This window comes from Amblyomma americanum, chromosome 1, assembly GCF_052857255.1.
Source record: "Amblyomma americanum isolate KBUSLIRL-KWMA chromosome 1, ASM5285725v1, whole genome shotgun sequence".
In the NCBI taxonomy this organism is placed as follows: domain Eukaryota; kingdom Metazoa; phylum Arthropoda; class Arachnida; order Ixodida; family Ixodidae; genus Amblyomma; species Amblyomma americanum.
In genome coordinates, this window is record NC_135497.1 from 370509557 (window position 1) to 370532628 (window position 23072).

Here is a 23072-nt window from a genome sequence, read left to right on the forward strand (position 1 = left end):
GTGCGAAAGGACTGCTCCTAGTCCGTGGGGGCCAGCATCACATGCTAGACGTACTTCCAGGTTCGGGTTGTAGTACACAAGGACAGTTTCTGAGGCTATAATCTTCTTTGCTTGCTGAAATGCCACCTCACATTCTTTTGTCCACTTCCATGGTGATGATTTCTCCAGAAGTGAATGCAGTGGTCTGAGAAGATTAGCACTGTCTGGAATAAACTTCCCGTAATAGTTCACAAGGCCAAGGAATGACCTCAACTCAGACGTGGACTTGGGTGTAGGGGCACGTATCACTGCCTTGATCTTGTCCTCTGTCTTGTGTAACCCGGTTCCATCGAGCTTGTAACCACAGTATGTTACAGAGTCTTCAAAGAACGAACATTTCTGGAGGTTAGCTCTGAGCCCATACTCTTGCAGTCTTCTGAGCACTAGCTCTAGGTTCTTGAGATGAGAATCTTCTGACTCACCAGTGACAAGAATGTCATCTTGAGTAGCATGGCACATTGGGATTCCCTGCAGGATTTGATCTATTGTTCTCTGCCACACAGCTGGCGCAGAAGAGATGCCAAAAATCATTCTGTTGTACTGATACAGCCCTTTTTCTGTGTTGATGGTCAAGAGCGGCTTGGACTCATCGTCTACTTCCATTTGTAGGTAGGCTTGTCTCAGATCTATCTTTGAAAACTTCTGTCCTCCTGCTAACTTTGCAAAGATGTCCTCAATGCGGGGTAAGGGATACTGGTCCACCACCAAGTGAGGGTTGATTGTGGTTTTGAAGTCTCCACATATGCGGACAGTTCCATTTGCTTTCACTACAGTCACTATGGGCGTGGCCCAATCACTGTGATTCACTTTTGTCAGGATGCCGACTGCTTCCAACCGTTCAAGCTCAGTGTTCACTTTCTCCTTCAAGGCATAGGGCACCTGTCGTGGCCTGCAGAACTTCGGTTGCACACCACTTTGAAGGCGCAGTTTCAGTTTGATGTGCTTGAGTTTTCCAATGCTATCATCGAAGACGTCCCTGTGTTCTGCGAGGATCTTGTTCAGTTGATCTGCACGTGGCCCCAGTTGGTTGTCGATCCTCAGTACACTGCTCAGCTCGAGAAGGTTGAAACGATTAATCCAGTCTCTTCCAAAGAGCGGAGGTCCTGGAGTGTCGACTACAAAGAACTGCACGCGTTGCGTTGACTTCCCAAACGTGACATTGGCTGTTGCCACACCGTTAGGGCTGAAAGCTTGACCAGTCAGCGTCTTGAACCGTACTGAAGTTCCCTCCAGAGGCAGATGAGAGAGATGCGCTTCGTACGTGGTTCTTGGCACAAGAGAATACTTGGATCCAGTGTCCATCTCCATTTCCAATGTGTGCCCTTCGATCTGTGGCTTCAGCCAGATCGGACTGCTTTTGTTCCCATCGTCGACATGTGCCAGAAGTTCAAATGCATCACTGTCTTGTTCAATGGCATGCACTTGACTTTTTGAAGCCTGCCTATTCTTGTAAGTAAGGCTTGACCGGCGTGGTGCTCTATTGGCGTCGCTTGACTTGCTTTTACACGCGGTACTAATGTGGCCAACTTTATTGCACTTGTGGCAAACACTTGTGAGAAACTTGCATTTCGACGGTGGATGCCCCTTGCGGTCACACCTGTAACATCGTCGTGCTTCCTTCTCGACATGAGCCACGGAAGCCGGCACTTCTTCCCTGCTTTTGAATTCGGCGATGTCCTTCACGGCAAGTTCATGTGCTACTGCTTCGTCAAGGGCGTGCTCTAGCGTAACCTTTTTTGCGGTTAGCAATCTCTGCTGGACTTGCACGTAGCGAAGACCGCACACAAATTTATCCCGCAGTGCCTGGTCCAAAAATGACCCAAAGTTGCAGTTCTGTGAAAGCCGCCGCAGTTCTGCCATATATTCGTTAGCAGACTCGCCTTCTCTCTGAAGTCTCTTGTAGAACCGATGTCGCTCAGACATTTCAAGAGGCACAGGTGAAAAGTAGTCTCCCAGGTACTTTTTAATGTCTGCGTACGTTTTCTCTGAGGGTTTGTTCGGCGTGGTCAGCTTGCGAAGGATAGCGTAAGTTTTCGCTCCCATGCTTGTAATTATAGCCGCTACCTTCTTCTCTTCCGGTAAGCTGTTGAGCGCGAAGTATTCGTCCGCCCTTTCTATATACGACGACCAGTCTTCAACAGTGTCATCGAAACTGTCGATCTTACCGATTAGCGCTGCTTGAGCTGCCATTGTTCTCCCGCCCAGCGTAGGGCTCGCAGAGTTAGGCCTGACACTTCGTGTTTGTCAATGCTCTTCTTGGGGCTGCCAGTTACTGTCGCTTGATGTGGTGATCTTCAGGCCGTTCTTGGAGCGTTCTTGATCCGGTCCTCGTCGCCATTTGTTGTGTCTGCACTTCATTTATTGCACAACTAAGAACATGATACAATACTGACACACAACATTGAAGCCATGCCGCCGGCACCACACACACACCCGCGTCAATACGCATGCATGCAGCTTGTGTCCACAGTTGCCAACACACGCACGGTACGCCGCTGCTTCTGGCACACAACAACTTTCTTACCTGTTTGTATGCTCTTTGCCTTTTCCAGCTGGTTCACATCCATGCTGAGCTAAGGCCACTTCCAGCACTGTCTTTAAGGCACACAGTCTTGAACTTTTAGAGCTCCTCACGTACTGCGTGCCTTTTTGCTTTTTCCTGATTGCTTGCAGCTCATAGCAGCACAAGCAATTCCCCTTAGTCTTTCATCAGCGCGCAGCACATGCCGCTGCACCTAACTGAAAAAAAGCCGATTATATCAACCTAGTATACTTGAGCAATGAAAACAGTTGCTTCATGAGCGCTTGGTCCTGACTGACGATCGACAATGGCGCCATAATTCTGAGTCAGAACGGCAAAGTTGTCGAGCCGCGGTACGCATATATCTGCCATAAGTAATTCTGCTGGTTACCTCGATACGCAACAACAGCAACTATATATATCTCGCAGCACTGAGAGCTCCGAAACGCAGCCATAATTATTGTTCAAAAGCGTGTTCAGCATGCAAAAAAAAACAATGCACGGGAGTAAGCACAGAAGTTTCATGGTTGAACAGTAGCCCCAACATGCGAAAGGAGGAAACCACAGACGGGACCTTCCTCCCGGTCATCTCGACTCTTCGCGCTACAGTACAGCAGTGCACCCACTCCAACTCATCCAGTTTGGCATTCTTCTGTTGTTCTAAAAGGCCTTCGGGAGTAGTTAGGCGAGTAACTATAAATAAATGAACAAACAAACGATTTACCCCGCGCGACACGTGTAAGCGTGCCGGTGATCTGAATTACATCACGTTTACAGGCGTTACAAGAAGTTGGCCAAGAGAAAAAAAAACAGCGAAAAAAGACGCAGGAACAGAAGACACACACAGACTGTCACCGGAAAGAAGTTGGTGGCCAGGCTTTTATGAAGCAGCGGTACACAACAACGTTTCGGCGCAATTTACTTTCTTTTATTGCCACTTGCACCTACACAAAGGATATGCACGCGCATGCACCTATGCAAAACATACGTATCAGTCGAGATTTGGTTTTCGTGTTACCCTGGTTGGAAGTGAAAGGCCCATACTGGGTTAACGAAATTTCCGGCTTGCAGGCGCCGCCATGTTGCTTCTCTATTAGCTTCTTATCAGGCGGTGGCACCAGTTTTCTCTTCGGTAGTCTGTAGTTCACAACGATTTCGGAATAGGTTTGCGCGCGCTCGTCCAGGATCCGACAGTGCGATGGTTCCACGGTTACCCGGAAGCAGAGAATATGGGAATGCGCCGACTCTCCCGGAGTCAACGCAGATATTGATAGCAGAGAAAGCTGGGAAGCCCTGCTACGCAGCGAAGAACCCGCTCGGCAGAAACAAGCCAATCCGCCTTGCGGCTGATGCCGCGAAGAGATAAAATCTCTTTGTTAGCCTTTAGTCATGGAGGCTCCGGCCCCCGCTCTCCCGGCCTGCGTGCCGGGGGCGGTGAGTAGTAAAAGGTCTCCATTTCTGGTGGAAATAAAAGCTGTCATCCACCCATCCATCCAGTTGAGATCTCCAACACGTGAGGATGTCGCGACTTGACTTTCGCTGCCGGCGCACTCCGCGGCGTCGTTGGTTCCGCCGTTTTCTGAAGCTGCTGATGGCTCGAACATGCATGGCGAAAGTCCAAACTGTTCAACACTGCTTGAATTATCCATAATTTCCAAAACGTAGTCCTTAAAAGCCAGCTGAAGCAACGGGCTACGCAGCTGCGCCATCGGTGCCGGCCGGAGATCCCCGTGGATGACGTCATGACGGTCCCGACCAATCGCGGGCAAGAGCGGCGTTCGCTCGGCGCCCTGAGGCGATGGGGCGCGTTTTCTTCTAAAAAACAGCTTTTTGCGTTTATTTCCGCTACTTATGAATGAGATATTCTTTTTCAGCGGACTAAAAGCTATAAAACGACGTAGAGAACTCATTTTTTTCGAAAAGCGCTTCAGCTTCCCTTTAATGCAATGTGACCATGCGGCGCCGAGAACTTTTGCATAGGCTGTCAGAAGCAAAAGGCCAAGGGCTATCCCGAACTATTTCCTGCGTAGTGTCTCATGGTGTCAGAAGCTCCAAACCATTTAGCTAAAGAGAGCTAATTGATCAACAGCTCAGAGCGAGACTAACACCGTTCGTGCTTCAGGTTGATCAATTCGACCTCACCATGACATCTGCGAGGCATCCTGGTTAGCTTAAATGTAGAGTGACTGCCCAGGCAAGCAGTGGTCCCTGGTTTTATCCCCAGACTAAGACGAATTTTCCTTCAGCTGCAAAGCTTCTGAGAAAGCTGTCTAGCTTTGCTCTGCAACCGTATAACTGCGATCAAGTAGAAACTCATGAGTAATTACAGCCTTATTGAAATTCACTTCGCCTCTAGTGTTTCCCTTAAACACTTTGGACTACATTGTGAATGTGCATTCCAAGAGCATCTTCCATTCCCCAATATTATCCTTGCCCTAAAACAGTTAGCAATCTGAAACTCAAAACAAAACAAGAGGCTCCATGCTCACACTGTCAAGAGGAATTTTCTATTCAGTCTTTAAGAATATATGGATCCTATCGTAACGATATTTTTGATACGGCATTATGTATACAGACTTAGGACACAAATCAATCGCACTCTCACTTTACAGTTCCATTCAGTGCCTCTCACGATGAACCTTCATGTCTGCTCTTTGGTTATAAGAGGGTTTTTGCTGCAGTGCTGCCTGCATTACCTATTCCTTTCCAATTTCCTATTCTTCTTTTGCCAAGGCTGTGGAGACTGATTGCACCTGTTTCAGTTAATAGGTTCATTTAGCAGGCTAGTAGCTGCAGTCCACAGAGTGTTTGAAGTTACTTTCCTTGCAATAGAATAAAATGTAGCAGGAAGCTTTTAGATAACTGGATTCTTATGCTGCAAACCTGTTGGACCTAACATGTGCTTTCTGGCAGTTTCTCAGGGTCATCTTTCTGCATTTTTGGAGTACACTGATACTTAGGATTAGAGACAATGTTAGATAACGCTTTGTGCAACATGCATGCAACTTCACATTTTTTTTGCCGTGGCTCAATCCTAGCACGATGATCTAGAGCATGAACTAACACATGCTGACGTTTCGAGTTTAGGTTCCCTGTTGGGCTTTCTAGAAACTATATGCTTGCTGCATGAAGTCAAGCGGTGGACGGAAACCTGTCTGGTCGGGGCTGTACGTGGAGAAGGCAGAACACCGAGCAAAATAAAATGAACTCCTAAATGACGTTTCAGTTCCCACAGGGGAGCCTTGTTCACAAACAGGTGCAGACGTGTAAGGCTGGCTATTTAAGCTTGAAAATGTGCCCTAGGCAGCGGGCGTATGCACTAGGAAGTGCCCCGTCAGTGCGATTAAGAGAGTGTGTTTGGTTGTCTGAATCATTAAGGATTCTAGATATAGACAGCTCTGGAGATTCTTTTCTATTTTCAAAATGCACACGTTGCTCAATCTATATGATGCTGCTTGCTTTCAGAATTTTCGGCGAGTGCATTTGACGAAGCTTTCTTGTTTGCAACATCATACTGGTGTTGTTTCAACCTTTCAACGAAGTTTCCACTTTCACCCACATGCACATGGTTTTAGTCTCTGCACGGTATACTGTACACTACGCCCGGAAATTTTTTTTGGTGCGGACAACAGCTCTATGCCTGGCTTGAAAAGTGATGATTTTCTAGAGTTTCGTTTTTATTCATTATTCTCAGTAATCACTGTCTGCAACTCTCTACTAACAATCATCACATCATCTAGTACAGAAGCATCATTCCATAAAAGGTTGAGAAAGTGTGTACTTTTTAATTACCTTCATTTGCAATGCCAATGAACCCTGTATTTATTGTGTATGGCTTTTATTGCTTGAGTGCTTTTGTATAGTATTCTGTTCTCTTTTTGCCATGTTCCTTAATGCGTTTGTAAAATTGAGCATGCTTAATCTAATTTTTTTGTTGTGATTGTTAATTCCTGCTGCACCTGTTTTCCGATATGTAGTTGCTATCTGCTATATGTTTAATATGCGTCTTATATACAATTAATAACAGGAAATCCCCCTGACAGTTTCTACTCGGGGCCTCCTCCTCTACTAATTTATTTACCTCATGCCTGCACTAGTTTTTGATTATGATCCATAGCGCAGCAACAAAACAGGGGACAAACACAAGCGCTAATACCCATATGCATACCTACTAGCCCGAACCATCACCTTGCTAGTTTTTGAATAAACAATAATGTATGTCAAACAAAACTTTGCAGTGATTATTCGTCATCTGCATGCCGTCTTGCTTACATACTGTTAGATTCACACCGCCTGCTAAGCTAGACCGCATGCTGGAGGTCAGATTTTGAGTTAACGGGATTGGTATATTATTCCAAGATGTTAATTAGGCCAAGGTCCTGATCATATTCCTCCAGTGTAATTCACAAATTGTGTATGATTCACCTACTCTGCTAAAAGCTTTGCAAACTGTTCACATCACCTTTACAAGAAAGTGCTGTAATCACTTCGATAGGTACAGAGTTAATCATATTACTTTAAGAACAAGCAAAAAATTTATGTTTAGGAGTGCTTTTTATCTCAGGCCTTGGATTAAGCATGTGAATTACATCTGGAACGAGGCAGCCATCAGCTCCGGGTTTATTACAGTAGAGATTCGGTCATTTGCAAAGTGATTTCAGAATACAGCTGATAGTCAAGTGTGACCTTTACTTGAGCATGGATGTGTTTCTTGGGGCTTGCATACATGGACACTTATAAGTAAATTGAAAAAATTCACAACAGTGCTGCTTGATTTCCACCGGGAAATTAAAAACAGTAACTCAGAATGACAGAGCAAATATTGCAAACTGAAATAGAAACAGCAGCGGAACGACCAGGGGAAAAATCTTTGATTAAAATCTTTCTACAATATTTACTTGCTAAACCTGCTGTAAACTGTGAGAAATATACTCAACCAACAACTTAATTACATATTGAAGCATTTCAAGGTAAAAGAGCTTTCCTTAAAGGGTGGTGTTTTCCATTCTGCTTTTTACCTATCCTAGAGTAGAACAGCTTAGTGTCAAGTACTGTTCATATATTATCCAATGGTGCTTTCTTCCATGATTTCAACGAGTAGACTTTTCTTTTTCAACATTTTTAACTCCTTGGATGCTATGGTGTGGTGCAAGTAACTCTTAAAAAATATATATTGATGTTTAGAGAAGTAGCCACCTTTCATTTTATTATTCTGAGGACACTAGATAAGCTTCAAGCCATCAAAGGGATGCTCACGACACAACATCAAAAGAGTCATTATGCATTGGAGAAAAGGAGCAAGCACATAAACCAAGCATGGAAAGCAGGTCTCTAAGTGAGAGAAGCTTGCACTTTCAGAAGCAATATCACTTATGTTTAGGACCTACCAGATCACAGATGCCACATCGAGCTCAGATTAGACACAAAGCAGTGGATGCAATATTAATAATTACTACTGCTTGCACTCTGAACAGTTAATTTAGGGGAGGTTGTGCTTAGTGGGATTTTTCCCTTCCTGTGCCCAATGTTAAGATAAGACAGCAAGCATATGCCACCGTGAAAGTGTTTGCAACAGTGTCTAAATTAAGGAAATGATCTTACAGCCCAATGCACTGTTCTAGGTTACCTGACACAATTGTCACTTCAGCTCCTTTATTTAAGTTTCGCCTAATCAATCATGCGACAACGTCACCCGTAACCGCGCGCAGCTTTCGTGAGAGGTGTGAGATAGATATGAACGTTTGACGATTCAGCCATTTGAAAAAAAAAAAATGTGCCACAACCCAAGGCGAAGAATGGGCAAAATGAGTATAGACTGTCGTGACAATATTTGCAGTAAACCACGAAAATATACGCTGAAAACCTACATCATACAAAAACCACTCCGGCAGGGACATTACAGCAGCCCCGCTAAGAGAAAAGACTCAACAAAGCGACGGTTACGCAGAAAAATCACCGACAATGAAACAAAAGTGCAGGCAGGAATGTTGGCTTGCTTATTGTGAAAGGCGAGGAATTTTACACACTGCCCGTGACACTCACGCGTAATGCAGGCCAGGCTAACGTTACTACAATACAACTTGGGTCTGGCAGACGCTTGCATTTGTCGGGAACGGGCGTGGGCAACACTGCACTTGGCTGCAGCGTCTGTTTTGGCAACATTGCACTTGTCGGGAACGGGCGTGGGCAACACTGAACTTGGCTGAAGCCTGTGTTTTGGCAACATTGCACTTGTCGGGAACGGGCATGAGCAACATTGGGCTTGTCTGCAGCGGCTAGCAAAAGGAAATACGCGAAGGGGCGCGTCGAGTTGTCACAATAGGGCAAGCGATCCTGTAAAAATCCCGCCTATTGCAAGGCGCATTGTAACCCGCGCACCTCTTTAGTGGGCGTAACGGCAGGCGTGACAACGATCGGAAGGCCACTGTCGCTAGATCAAATAAATAGCCTGGCCGCGCAGTTTCGGTTCCTGAGCTTCGCCGCTGCGACGGGCGACTTAGCCCGCGCATACGCCGGTAGTCCAATCCCAGCGCCGCACGGCTTTCGGACGCCGGCTGGCGCGTCGCAGGTGATTTCTTTTTCCTTTTTTAGAAACCGTCTCGCCATTCCGAGAGGCCGATGTGTGTTCCTCCGCCCTGTGCTTGCAATTTGTGTTGTTCTTGCAGCACTCCAAAACGGGCGGCTCGTCCCGGGTGTACAGGTGTTAACGCGATGGAGCCGCCTCATAAGGCCTTAATGCAGCTTCGCATTTTCGGCAGGTTTTTTTTTTGGGGGGGGGGGGGGGGCAAAGATATCTATAAATTGAGGCCTTTGGATGATCCAGGCATTTTTTCCAGTCCCTTGAACTCCGAATGAATGAGATTTTACTAGTAATCATATTAATCTTGGTTGCCAATCTTGCCGTTTTATAGATTTTGTTTTGCGTGACCTAATTACAGTTTGGATACTGTTATGCTGTCTAATCAAGATGTATGCATTTCTGACACATCATGTTTTTTTATACGGTACTGAGGCAGTCTAGTTTTGTTTATTTTAGTTGCAAAGACCATACGCTATTTTGAAAAATTTAAGGGCAACATTTGCTTGTTTATCGTTTTGTGAAATGTTTTGTACTGAACAGATATTTGATTCAATATTCTAAGCCATTTTTTCTTCATATTCGATTCGTATTCGAAAATTTCAATATTCGCACACCCCTACAAAAACATAAAGTACTTTTATAGAAATTGCGTTGTGCAATGATTCCTAGCTCGCATCTCACGATAACAGGACCCTGGCAAGCTGTCGTTGCTTGACGCAATGCACTACTTGAACTGTTCGTGGGAAAGCGCTACAAGTGAAACTACGCGTAACTGTTTTCATAAGTGCAGTTTTCGGCACATGTCAGGGGCCATTCAGAGCCCAGCGTGCTCAGTGACGACTGTGCAGAGATCGATGAAGAGCTTCGGGCGGACAGTGTCAATTGCTCGTTTACACAGTTTGTTGCCATCGACGACGTGGTGGCAACCACGATGACGAAGAGGTCATCCCGGCTTTTGTCGCCCAGACTGTTGACAGACTAGATGTGCTGCAGAGTTTTTTCCACACCAAAGGGAACAGAGCTGCAGATCAAAACCTGCGTGGGCTAGAAAAGCAGCTCTACCTATCTAATGGTTCCACCTTTCATCAGCGAGCGCTGATTGACTACTTCAAACAGTAATGCAAATAAATGCCTTTGCACGTCATTCTCAAGTCATGTTTTTCGAAAATCACGATAAGTTTGGATCACACGTTTTCCCGGATATTACATTTTCTTTTTTTTTGCATTAAAAAATATATCAACAAGGTTTTACTGTATTGTATTTTTGTTCATTTATGTTAGGTGCATTGTAATGGACTAAAGAGCAATCAGAAACATGCTGTGATTGTCATGCAGAGGTTTGTACACAGTCCAACCCCATGACACCATCAAGTTTAGCAGTCGCAGTGTCAAGGAACTTTCTAACATAAAAACCTAGTTACCTCGTCGGTTGTTGGTATAATGCAAGGACAGGACAGAAATGAATACTTTGGGATATGATAACTTTCACCAAGCATCTGCCAGGTTCTGTAATCACTGTAGCATCGTAAAGCAAACTGTTCTGTGCCAAAAAGATGCAGAGATCTAAAATTTATATCCGTAACCTTTACATTTCAATTGAGTATGCTTTGTAGCTGGTTTAATACCTGAAATATTTCAGCAGTGTGTGCAGTAAGCATTTGAAAACAGTAGCTGGCTTTTTTGCTGATTTGGGCAGCCATTCACAGGCATCACTCGGCCTGAACTTGAATTCAACTAGCCCTTACCTTTTGTTGCCACATTATGTATGGTGTCAGTATCGTTTATTGTTATTGTCACTTAAACTTTTGATTGCTAGGGCAGAAGAAATGCCTGCAAACAACTCAGTATAGGTTTTAGTCAGGCCTTTTGAACTCCAGGTTATTTCATAAGAGTGATAAGTTGGGGTTGTTGGGTCACGATCATGTTGGTAATAGCGCAAAGACAAGAGAACAGAAAAAACAGAACACCAGCACTGACTCACAGGTGGCATTTTTATTTCAGAAGGATGCGGTGATGCTGTATATATACATGTCCTTCTGAAATAAAAAAGCCAGTTACCAGTCAGTGCTTGTGTTGTTTTTTTTCCTGTCATCCTGTCATCCCCTCTTCGCGCTGTTACCAACGTGATCTAGATTATTCTTTGACTTAAGTTCAGTTGAAGTTCAGTCGATTATACGCTTTAATGCGTTGTCGAACTTAGATATTATGAGTAATTGGGTATGCCAAACTTTTAAATTATTTTTAACAGACACAAACAATTTTACTTCATATATCCATCTCGGTTGGCCACAAAATGGATGTATCGAACTCTAGCACCATACGATCTCTGCTTGGATGGCAGGTGGTAGGCTTTACCGCACTGCGCAACTGACTAGTGCTGGTGCGCTAAGCGTTTGCGCCTAGGTTCGCACTTTTATCTTGCAGTTGCCAGCAGCACTATGGAAGATACAGCAGCGTGGAGGGTTAATATAGCCAGGGGGTCGGCATGCATTTACGCACCTTGCACTCGTCGACAGTGCTCCGCAAGCAGCGGCGTGTATTGTTGTAGCCATGCAGTAACCATCCTGCGCTCATGTTGGCTGTCATTAACGGGGTGAAAACGGCGATAGCTTTCTCTCAGACATGCTATTTACCACGCGGCACTGCTGTAGTGCAAGGAAACCATCCTAGCTGGTGCATAGCCTGCAACCGTTGAGTGCTGGACGTGCTGTGTGGGGAAGCCAACCTAACTGGCGCAAGGCTTTTTTCAGTTTACTGAACCATGGCGAGCACCTTCAAAAGTGGTGCTAAAACTGCGCAAAAGGTTTTCCTGTTTCTCCAGTAGGGATCACCTGAGTTGTCGTCCCTTCACTGACGAAATTGGCTGCTTTTGCTCATGCTTTTGACGAAATTTTATTACAACTTTCGGTTGTATCAAGCCGTTTTATGATTTTTTACCTGTTTGCTGCTACGGATTCAACTGTAATTGTGTAGAAAGTTTGCTGTTTTCATAGATGGCTTTGTTCTACCTCAGGTTCATATAGCTCCCTATGAGTTCTGGCCAGTTCCTTCTTGGATTCCTCAAAATTTTTGCTCATAATGTCTACTGATACTCGTATGGTGCCAAGCTTATGGTTGACATTGTCCGTGGCTTCCAACTTGCTAATGAGCTTCACAAGTTAACTTCCAAGCTCTTTTGCAGTTGTAGGAGTCTTATCAGTTTTTTTACCTTATCAGCCAAGTTGCCAGGCTGACCATTCCCCTTGCTGCAGGATGACTAAGGCGCTTACTGTAGTACACAAATACGTAGGATTATGCGCCTGTAATATGAGAAGTGTGATGAATGTACTGCTGATGGGTCTGTGCCTGAATTATCCTCAGCAATGGCTTGTCCAGGACCAGGAACATAGCTTTTGTATGCTCCGCAGCGTGAGTGCAGCACAGTGCAGTGAACCGGGTGCACTGCACAGTGACAGCTGCCGCCGGCCTTCGTGGGATGAAGTTCATGGAAGTCAGCAGGTTGGTGACAGCAGTCGTTGGCACTCGGTGAATCGGGCAGCCATAGCGGTGATCAAGCCAGCCAGGAACAGCTGTAATACGAGAAACATGATGAGCGTACTGCTGGTGTGTCTGTGCCTGAATTATCCTCAGCATTGTGGGGGGGGAGGGCAGCAAGTTGGGCTAGTTGGTTGACATGCATACTGAAAAATGTTTTTGCACAGAAACACACGCTCGTCGTTTCTTCTCGGTTTTTGCCCTCATGTTTTTGCACAAAAACATTTTTCAGTATGAATGTTGGGGGGTACATTTGAAGACTGGTAAATTTAAGCAGCATGCATAAGAATTGTACTTGTGAAATCAGCAAGAAAGCAGGGATACTCTATGGGAGCTGGGTTGCAGAAAGAGTTCTCATGGATTAAACTTCCAAATGGGCCACAGGTCGGATATAGAAAACACTTTGCTATAGCAGAAACCTTGCTGATGGTATGTTTTATAAAAGGGCTCAGCTGTATTGCTGCTTAAGATGGGGCGTATCCAAGGGGCGGCTTTTGGGGCTCGAGCCCCCCTCCCCCATGAAATAATGTAAGCACTGTGGTGCCCCAATATGGCTGCTCAGAGTTATGCTTATTATGTTCACCAGTAGGCTAGCATAGCTGTTGGGCCAAAAGATAGGAAACAAACTGGTAATGAAAAGGCAAGGCTCCTACAATCGAGCCCAGGTATTTTGGAACCGGATATTTTTAATTATTGGCTACATCGAACATGCAGATTATGCCATCAAAAATCCTGTGTAAATCCTCTGTGCTCACGGGGACGAAAACAATTCAGAATTGCCAATGGCAGCACAACGCACTGTACAGCGGTGATAAAAAGAAATGCCAAAGCGGAGTCTACACGCTCCACTGTTTGCGTTTCTTTTCATCATGCTTTGACTTCAGCAGTAGCAAAAGGACACTGGAGTCATCCATGTTACATTCTAGGATGACTGTACCGTCTTTTTCATGCCACCCAGGTAAAAGCGCAATGAAAAGTAATGAAAACAGAGGGCATAGGCGTCTGATCTCCCAACCTTTTACTCAAATTGAGTTCCAACTTATGGAGCTCAGTCTCTCACCCCAGTCTTTTTGCCTCATTCTCACTTTCACGCTCACTCCTCTTTTTCTCGCTCTTTCTGCTGTCTGAGCTGCTCTACCTTTTTTTTGTTCGTCGAGGCTCTACGATGATGAGCTCATCATCTGTCTCCAAAATCAGTGATTGCCTGAATTATCACGGGTTTTCATGCCAAACCTCTTGTATCAATCCCCAATTCGTCACACAACAGAAAAAGCTCTGGCTTCTGCAGCTTCTGTAGGTCCTTGATAGTTCTGAGTCTGGGCTATTTCCAAAACAACTATGCAAAAATACCAAACCTCTAGGATTTAAGCACAGATCTGTACCAGTTTTAAAATTTAGCCCTCTTTTAGAACCTGTTCCACATCAGAGGAAAGCCAAGCACTCGCCCATGGATGTGATGATGTCCCGAGATGGCTGCTCTATTGCTGGCCGACCGTTGTTGCCGCTTATAGCTTCAGATCCTACTGCTGATCACCAGTTGTTGTGGTGGACAGGCTATCTCCAACCCGGGCTCCATTTGCTAGCGTGTCTAAGTCTTGAGGCTGAGGAAAGACTGAAGCTTGAAGCTTGGGAAAACGAAAACAAGTGGGTTTAATGGCACTTTTACGAACCTATTTACATACTTTAGAAAGAGCAAATAGTCAAAATTTAACAGTTCATAGCGTCGAGCGACTGGATGAGCCGTGTCGCCAGGGCGCAGAGTGTTATTTCGCACTCAGTACCATCTTTAAATTCCCTAAGGTTCTGCCCACCATCCGGCAGTGGCCAATCAATACAAGGCACATTTCTCCTAGATGTGAACCAATCAAAGTTGCACAGCGCTGTAGCAGGGAGAGTCACTTTTGCAGTCAACTCGTGGGAATGGGCGAGGGGAAAGGCGAGGGGAAATCGGAACTCCGCTGCTAATTCCTGTAATGCAGCAACAGTGGTGCAAAGGTGCAAGCGGCCCCGTGTCCCCGAAAACACGTGGTCCTTGAGATGCCGCAGGCCTCAACTGCGGCGAGCTCTCTATGGTGGGGCCGGCTCCTTACGGAAATGGGTAATTACCTGATGGCTCCACCACTTTATTCTTCAGAATGGGAGCTTTTGGTTTCGTCTGTCGCCAGGCTCCTGCAGGCTCTTTCTCAGTGCGGCACCCTGCTTTGGGGTCATCGGCTGGACAAACGTTGTATCGCTAGCTGAGTCACAACACAGCACAGTAATTCCAGTCTTTTCTTTTGACTGCTTGCACCAGCCGCCTTCAACATGGTCGCCATGGCCATCAAGCTACTCAGTGATTTTGGCACTGAAATGCAATTATCATAAAAATAAACGCTTCACCAAGAAATAAATTCTTTGGAGAGAACACAACTTAATCTCGGGTCAAAATGGCTGCATTTTCTCTCTGCAGTGAAAGAATCAAAGATAAACGGGTGCTGGTAGCCACAGTGGAGTGGGTGCCCCTAGGTATAATCACGATTAAAAAAGATTAGCACTAGTGACTTGCCACTGGAGCAGCAGATAGCAACACTTGGTGCTGCGGTTACAAACATGGCAATAACAAAAGTGCCAGGCATGTTCGTAAAGCACGTTGCTGTGCCAGCGGTGCAGTGTTATTTTTCTTTGCTCCGGTGACGTTGTGCTAATCTTTTTTGTTGCGACTCTACGCGGCTTTAGGCATTTGAGCACACAAATGCTTTTAGAGATCTATGCACATGGGCTACAGTTGTGGTATTAGCGTCTAAATTAACACTTCCTCAATTTCAGTAGACGAGTCATTGTTGCTCCTCTCACAGACCTCATTCAGTGGCATTTGATCACTTCAGCTTCTGTGCCAAGGGATATGGCACTTATTTACTCCATGTATCTCCACAGTGGCGAATCCACTAACCCTCATCCCATTCCCTTCCAACCCCTTCAGCATGTTATTAGTTATTCTGCCTCTGCAGTGAGCAAATCATCTTCTCATTTTAGCTCTTTGTTAGCTAGGTGCCAAAGATGGCTAAAGTGACTGCCATCTTCAGCGTGGTAGCGAGCTGACCCCTGTCTCCCCATCTCCAGTTTTACCTCCTTCTGGCAAAGGCATAAATGCTCATTGAAATGACCAGCAGTGTCAGCACAACAGCTTGGAAGGTGCCTTCCCTTCCCCCTCCTTTACTTCCCTATATCTGGCACACATGGGTGCTCTAGGGCGGCGACGGTTGTAGACAGCACAGGGGTTGATAGATTTATTGCCGTGGATAACTCTCGAGGTGTGCCTGCTCACCTTCAAGTTTCATCTTCAGCAGATTCTGTGGGAGCGAGGAAAGCGTCCTTTCCTTTTGCTACACATTGATAGTGTCATGTGGTTGAGATGACAGCATAAAAACACGTACAGGCATGAATGGCAGACAGTAGAGCTGTAGGGGACACAAACCGTTTGTTGGGCACACAAGCTCATAGAAACCAACTACTCGGCAGCAGTGACAGCAGCAAGCGCACTGTGCGGTCATCGAAGGTCAGAATCGCTGCCGCATTCCGCCGCGCTAGATTGAATGCAACAATGAACTTTCAAGGTAAGGCACAGAAAAACCTGTGATGATTTCAGACATTGTAGAAGCAGTTTCATGCGGCTGCAAAGATTTCACAGAAATCTGGCTGCCTCTCACGTCACAACGCGATAAGGCCGCATGCCAAAGGCCCGATTTAGTTCCGCACTTTTGTAGCACAGTACTGAATTAGGGACTGTCCGTAGGCATTGCGGGTTAAAGGCAAATTGAAATAATTGTTGTTTGCATTGTTATCATTCCTGTTAAGCAATATAGATAAGTTTATTGAAAGAGGGTGATTATTCCTGTTATGGTTCCGGAGAAACGCGAGGCAGCTTCTCAAACTGAGGCAAAAATGGGGTAGAGTTTGACGCTCAGCATAAGCCGGTTCAACACTTTCAGGCGTGCATTATGTTCTGCTGTAAAGAAAAATCTGAAAGTTTTTGTGTGTATACCGTGATAACTCATTAATTCAACCTTCATTTTTTGGAAATGCAGATAATTCGAACTGTTGGCTTGGTCCTGCCAGTGCCCATGGAAGTTTATGGCGTTGCATGCATGCCAATCCGTATGCTACGGATCTCACACTGGTTAATTTGGGTGAGCTCATGAAAGGAGGACGCATCCAGGTACCACCAGTGTGACAGGATATCGTCGAAATAGCCCTGCTCAAAACATTAGTTCCATGCTGCAGAGTCACTCGCACACCTGTGATGTCCACATGATAGCAGGCTTGACGAAAAACGCACCGCCTGTCTCCGAGAACTATGGAGTTTCTAAATATTACCTATAGGGGAAGGTGGTGCCACCATCTGTGCAAGTTTCTTAAAGAGCACTTCGTCCAGGGCAAGAATGCTGGGAAGACGAGGTTTCTTGCCTGGCTTGGCTAGTATTGCCTCTAAACCATGACTTAAACTGCAGAAATATAAATTTTTGATAAAAATATTGTGAGGGAGTGCTTTAATTGAAACGACCTATAATAAAATCTGCTTGAGAAAAGCAGATAGGTGTAAACAAGCACCGAATTTACTCTTTTAAAGTGGATTTTCTCTTCATGTAACTCAGGGGTGCGACTCCTGCTCCAATCCGTATGCTACAAACTTGATACAAACAAATTTTGATACAAACGGAACTTCTTGTGCCAAACTGCGCCAATCCCAGAGAAGAGACGAAAATTGCGCCTCTTTGCTCCAGAATGGCCAAAACGACTTCGGCATCTGTGCTCCGGCAGCTGGGCACGCGTGGGGCCACTCCCGAGTCCCGGCTGTCGTCACTTCCTGACGCCAAGGAACTGAATGGGGTTTAGTAGGCCGAGCAGCGCGACCAAGTGCACGGCGTTTCATAACTTGCGAACAGAAGATTGAAAGGGAGGCTGAAGGTGCTGCGAGTAAACTCGGTGTTAATGGGGTGCTGAGCCATGTTGATTCTGAGGGCATGGCAGATTTAGAATAAAGATAGACTGGAACATTTTTACATTTACCAGCTCGTGGTCGATTGCAGTTCTCTGGGCCGGCGGTGGGTAGCATAGGTGCAACAGGTGGGTAGCATAGTTGTGCCAAGGCATGGTGTGTCTGTGCACGCTGTTATTGCATTGAAGTGAGAGGTAGCACAAAAGGGAATGCGATATTTACAAATTATTTCGGCTGATAAAACTACTACCGTGATACTTGTGTAAGGGCCGTACTTTTTTCCCCTGGTCTAACCACAATTTCTGCCGGTTCTAACCACAACCCCAGTTCTAAGCCATTATATTTCATCCTTTCTGGTTCGAATGTCGAACGCACCAGACGGGCGCACCAGCGCTGCAGCGCCGTGTGTTTGCGCTTCCAGGTGGGAGTCCGGTGCGCAGGATGACGGGTCCGTAGTCGCACGGAGTGTCGCAGGCGGTTATATTCTATTAGCTTCAAATTGCTTGAATTGCTCGTCTGTCAGCTTCAAATAACTCAAAAGTGAAATTTAGTTTGCTCGAAGAAACTCCAAAGTGCAATTTTGGCAGCGCCAAACTGCTCCAATATGCAAATCTGCCTGAGCCATATTGCTGCAAAACATGATTTTACTAGCTCCAAAATGACTCTGTGCAAAATGACCCCTGGTAGCCAAATATAGCTAACCACTGAAACCAATTGTGTTTAAAAGACGCGGTTTTGAAAGCAAATGTTTTAAAAAAATTTTTAACGCTTAAAACAGTAGGCTTTAAGACCTTCCATGTTGACATTGTGAAAAATAGAAACGTTCTATTGGTGTCTTCTGCTATTGTGGGTTTGCAGCATACATTCGGACCATGAGCAACTGTTTTCACGCGGAAAGTGGTGGCACTCGCCATATCCTGGCAAAGGGCTTACGGATTTTGTAAAGAGAAACGGGAACCTGGAAGCCGGAACCTGTCCTACCACAAGTGGCGGCAGTATTCATGGTAATGAAGGTATTTCCGTGAATTATTTCATGAAGTGCAAGTCACTTCTGCATTCAATGCGAGGCCGCCACCAGAATTCAGAGTCAAGCTAGTGCAATCCTCAGAGTACAGTTAATATAACTAGTGCTTGTTGAAGTACATTGAGATTCTATAAGGTTAGTGTCTTTGAGGTTCTTGCAAAAAATGTTCACAGTTGTCACATTAGCAGGCTGTTGAGTTTTAAATTCACGAAAAGCTTTTTTCTTTCCCTTCTTTCACCTTTCAGTGCACAGGTTCTTGCTTAACAAACCCAGCTTGCTGCCTAAATAGCTTCAAGCAGTGGGGCAACCGGACTTCAGGCCCAGGAGGCACCAGGCATTGTGCCTAACTCACTTCGAGTCAAGCAACTTCTGAGCTGGGCTCCAACAATATGTGCTGCGTGAAGGCCCAATGCCATCACACGTCAAACACAGCAATGGAGGCTCACAGGTAGCCATCACATATACATATTTTATTGGCTTTTATTCACGAGCACACAACACATAAGTCAAAAGCAGAACCAAATGTAAGAAGTTTCTTGGCTTGGCAAACAGTAAGGTGTAAAATTTATCTGGAACTGCTAAGATGCTGCAGTGCACTGGGAGTGCTGTTCCGAAGTGTAATGTATACTGCAGGGGCCACTGGGGGCTGGCACAAAAATATCCACTGACATTCAGATAAATGCTGTGCATTTGCCAGATATTTTACAGGACGTGATATACTTCGGCACTGCAGTTTGAGGCAACTTCTTAGCATTGAGTAATTTTAGTTGATGAAGGTTTTGTCGCACAGATTTTAACACGCTCACTTCGTCATGGGTCACCTGTGGGTCACGTCATTTATCCATACTATGTGGGCATGAGTACTGCATCACGCGATAAAGCCATGAGACCAATTTTATTGTACGGTCCTCCTTCTTAGACCTGAGGATAAAATCTGACCCATGCCTTCACCATGTGACACAACATTTGTGGCTGCAAATTACGATTAAATGAGATGACTCACTGCTGACCCATTCCGCTGTGAATGTGTTAAGGATGTAAAGCAATGAACACAGACAGAAAAGTAAACACACTGGATATTAAAACCCTGTCGAAAAAAAAGTTGATAGGGTTTCATCGCTACTGAACCAAAAGTCTAGCGATAGATCCGGTGATATCAGGCACAATGCTGGTTTAATTTTTTTCATTATTACTTTGCCCTGCCGGAGCTTTGGCTGTGGGTGACCGGGTGTCGCATCGAACACAACCAGCATTTCGCTGAACGCATCAAAGTGCACCAGCATTCTATACAGAACCCACTTGCATGCCCTGCGCATGCAATGCCAGCAGACGCTTTCCCGCTTCACTTGGTCAAGTTGTGCAACATCACGGAGGAAGTAGGTAGCACACCTGGGATGCCTTCGTTCCTGCTCTCTGCAACACGGCGACGAAGCGCACATCTGCTAGAGCTCTCCATGGCGGCGCGCGCATGCGCAGTGCGGGAACCAGCGTATATACTCGTGCATAAGCCGCCCTCGTGTATAGCCCACACCCCGCTCTTTCGGCAGCAAAAATTTGAAAAACTAAAACGCGCCAAAAACAAGCATCCACCAGTAGCTATGGCTCACCAGAGAAGCATGACCACTCGTACTGTCACCGAGAATGCCCTGAGGACCAGGTGAAGAAACTGCAGAAATATCTGATAACTGTGCGAAAGAAAATCAGTGCCTTAAAAAATGCCTGGACACTAGAGAATGTAAACATATGAAAGAGAAGAATGTGCTATTAGAATTGGAAAGATAGCTTCAAGAACTCAGAAACCTGCTACGACATATTGTAAGGATGGGGGAAAAACTCAGCAGCTAGGTATTCCTGTCGCAGAAAGTACAGTGAAGAAAGAAGAAACAAAGCTTTCTTCCACACTGTATTACTGTTCTCTACGGGTATATGATTATCTGAGTGCACTGCTTCCTATGCCCTGTGGGCAGGCCATTAAACAGTGGCTTAAAGTTGTCGGTGGCTGTCCAGGCTTCACAGGTGAGGTGCGCATGACCTAGAGAGGGCTTGTGCATTATTGTGCTTAAAGGGATGATCATTAGAAAGGCTTGTGAGCATGCTCCCATTGGTCATCTGGGGCACAGGTAACCTGGGTCTTAGTCATGAACTGATCAATGCTGACAACGTGTCGTCAAGTAGACGTGCTTGTATTCATGGCATTTGGCATTGCAGCACCATTGAAGGTGCCATTTGGGTATTTTTTGAACGCTGGGCTGTTGTGTAAGGGGCTGAAGAACTTACTTTTTGAAGCCATAAATTGCATAACCGAGTGTGGACTGGCCTGTAGTGGTTGTCGTGTGTAGTTGGCTCAGGAGAAATGTTACAATGGCAAAGCTGCTTGGCTGCCACATCCACAAGCAGTCATACAGTCACCTCAAGACCTTTTTCTCTACACAAAAAATGTGCAGCAGATTTTCATGATCTTATACACCTGCCACGGCATGAAGATGCTCACAAGCCTGCTTGGCGACAAAGGTTCTGTGGTGAACAGCTCCTGTGGTGTGGTAATTATATACATTTTAGCAGTGAAAAGATTTTAATGGATATTCTACTTAAACCTAAACAGCTAATACAATCTAAACCTGCCCAATATATTATAAGATTATTGGTCTGCTATTTATAGTTTGGCACATAGCCAGCTCAGTAGCTAGACCTGTGCACATATTTGCACTCACAAAATGTGAGGATAAAAGGTCAGTGAAGAGAAATGTTAGGCACCAGTGTTCTTGCATGTGTTTGTGCTAAGAAACAGTACATAAGGCTAGAATGTCTGAAAGACATAAAACAAGAACACCATGAGAAAGCCCATGCTAGTGCCTTGGCTTTGCTCTTGAATCATGACTGGGCTATTAAAACAAACAGCATCGAAATAGAGCTGAGCTGTGGCTGTTCTTAAAGAGACTAGCATGGTGCAGGTGCATTTTGTTTTCATGCCATGTAAATGATATCAGTTGTATTCACATCCTGAATGTCACTATGAAAATTGATACTGTAGAAAGCTTAAAAATGACCAGGAGTGCTGAGTGCAGTCACTTCACATGAGGTCACACACTTTAAAGGAAGAGTGAGGGTGGCTTTAAAGGTGCATAGAGGACAACACTACGTTATTTTTCTTTTGAGTATTTTTGCAGCTGTAACATTCATTCAGCTGTGAAGAAAGCATTTATTGTTCTGAAATCTATAGTTCACAAAAGAATACTTTTTCCTGCCACTTGATTCAAACTCGTTGCATGGATGAAGACAGCAAGCCTATTCTGAGCTGAGTGATTCCTGACTGGAAGCGGATGGTGCTCCGGTCTAGCCTCAAAGAGCGAAAAACAAACGAATGACCACAGAAAGAGAAAAAATGAGCACTTTTTGCCCTCATCTAGCTTATAAAAGCTGTGATTTCAGTGAAACTAACTTCTGTGCCATCAGAAAGTGGAAAACAGTAGACATTAGCCACCTTCAATTTTTTCTTAGTTTTCTCTGAAAGCATCTCTAAAGCAGTGTGATTCTACTCAGTTATCACTAGTTAAGCACTGTGTTAAGCCTGCTCACCTCTGCAGCAATGCTTCACTCTTCACTCGGCAATTAGAATTTATAGACGTAGCAGTAAAATACTTCAGAGTAGAAGCCTGCTTCGCTCTGCTTAGTTTAGGCTACTGAAGCAGCAAAGCTGTATGCGCCTACCGTTATAAGAAAATTGCTGTTGTAAAAAATAAAAATAACGCTCAAGTATTTTGGCTTTAGGTAAAGCTGCATAAATGCTAAGAAAGTAAGTGTGCCTTTCAAATTACAAACACCTCAAATCCTGTATCACTTTATTCAAGGCTGTCCACTTGAAGTCTACTGTGTGCCTCCACGAGCTGCAGGACAAGGAAGGATTGTGTGCAGCCAACAAACTTTCGAGAGACCACATCAGTTATATTATCGAGAGGTTTGCCACTTGTAACACCATCAGTAAAAGTTCGAAAGACCTACTTCTCCTTTCTTCAACAGGTAACGAATGTTAAATTGGCAGCACAGACTTTTAGCAGCTCTGTGAGCAAGGCACAGGAATTCACGTCAAGGCTGCAGCTCCCAGAATTCGTTGACTGCAGTGGTACAGCCAAGTTTATAGCCACGGTTGATCGGTAAGAAGTGCAATGACTTGCTTTGCATACACTGACTTAAGTACTGCAAACAATCACATATAGTTAGGTCAGTGCTTGAAGCATTTTCAGGACACAGGGTATGCAGAACTCTTTGCGACATTCAGCGCAGGCCACCAGCCAAGAAGCCTTTTTTTATTTGTCTTGTGGCATAATTCCTAAAGCTATAAGGGTTGTGACTTGGTCAGATCCTTAAATGCTGAAAATGTTTAACCTTTTCTGCTTGAAGC

General features: G+C 45.1%; 1 protein-coding gene across 1 annotated transcript in view; it reads left to right on the forward strand.

The window, feature by feature from the left end:
* Positions 1-22804, forward strand: part of LOC144115646 (uncharacterized) — a 45357-nt gene extending 22553 nt beyond the window's left edge. The window contains exons 2-3 of the transcript XR_013311501.1: positions 18919-19121; positions 22691-22804. The gene's annotated coding sequence lies outside the window, so the exon portion shown is untranslated. The remainder of the gene's footprint in view (positions 1-18918; positions 19122-22690) is intronic.
* The last annotated feature ends 268 nt before the right edge of the window (positions 22805-23072 follow it).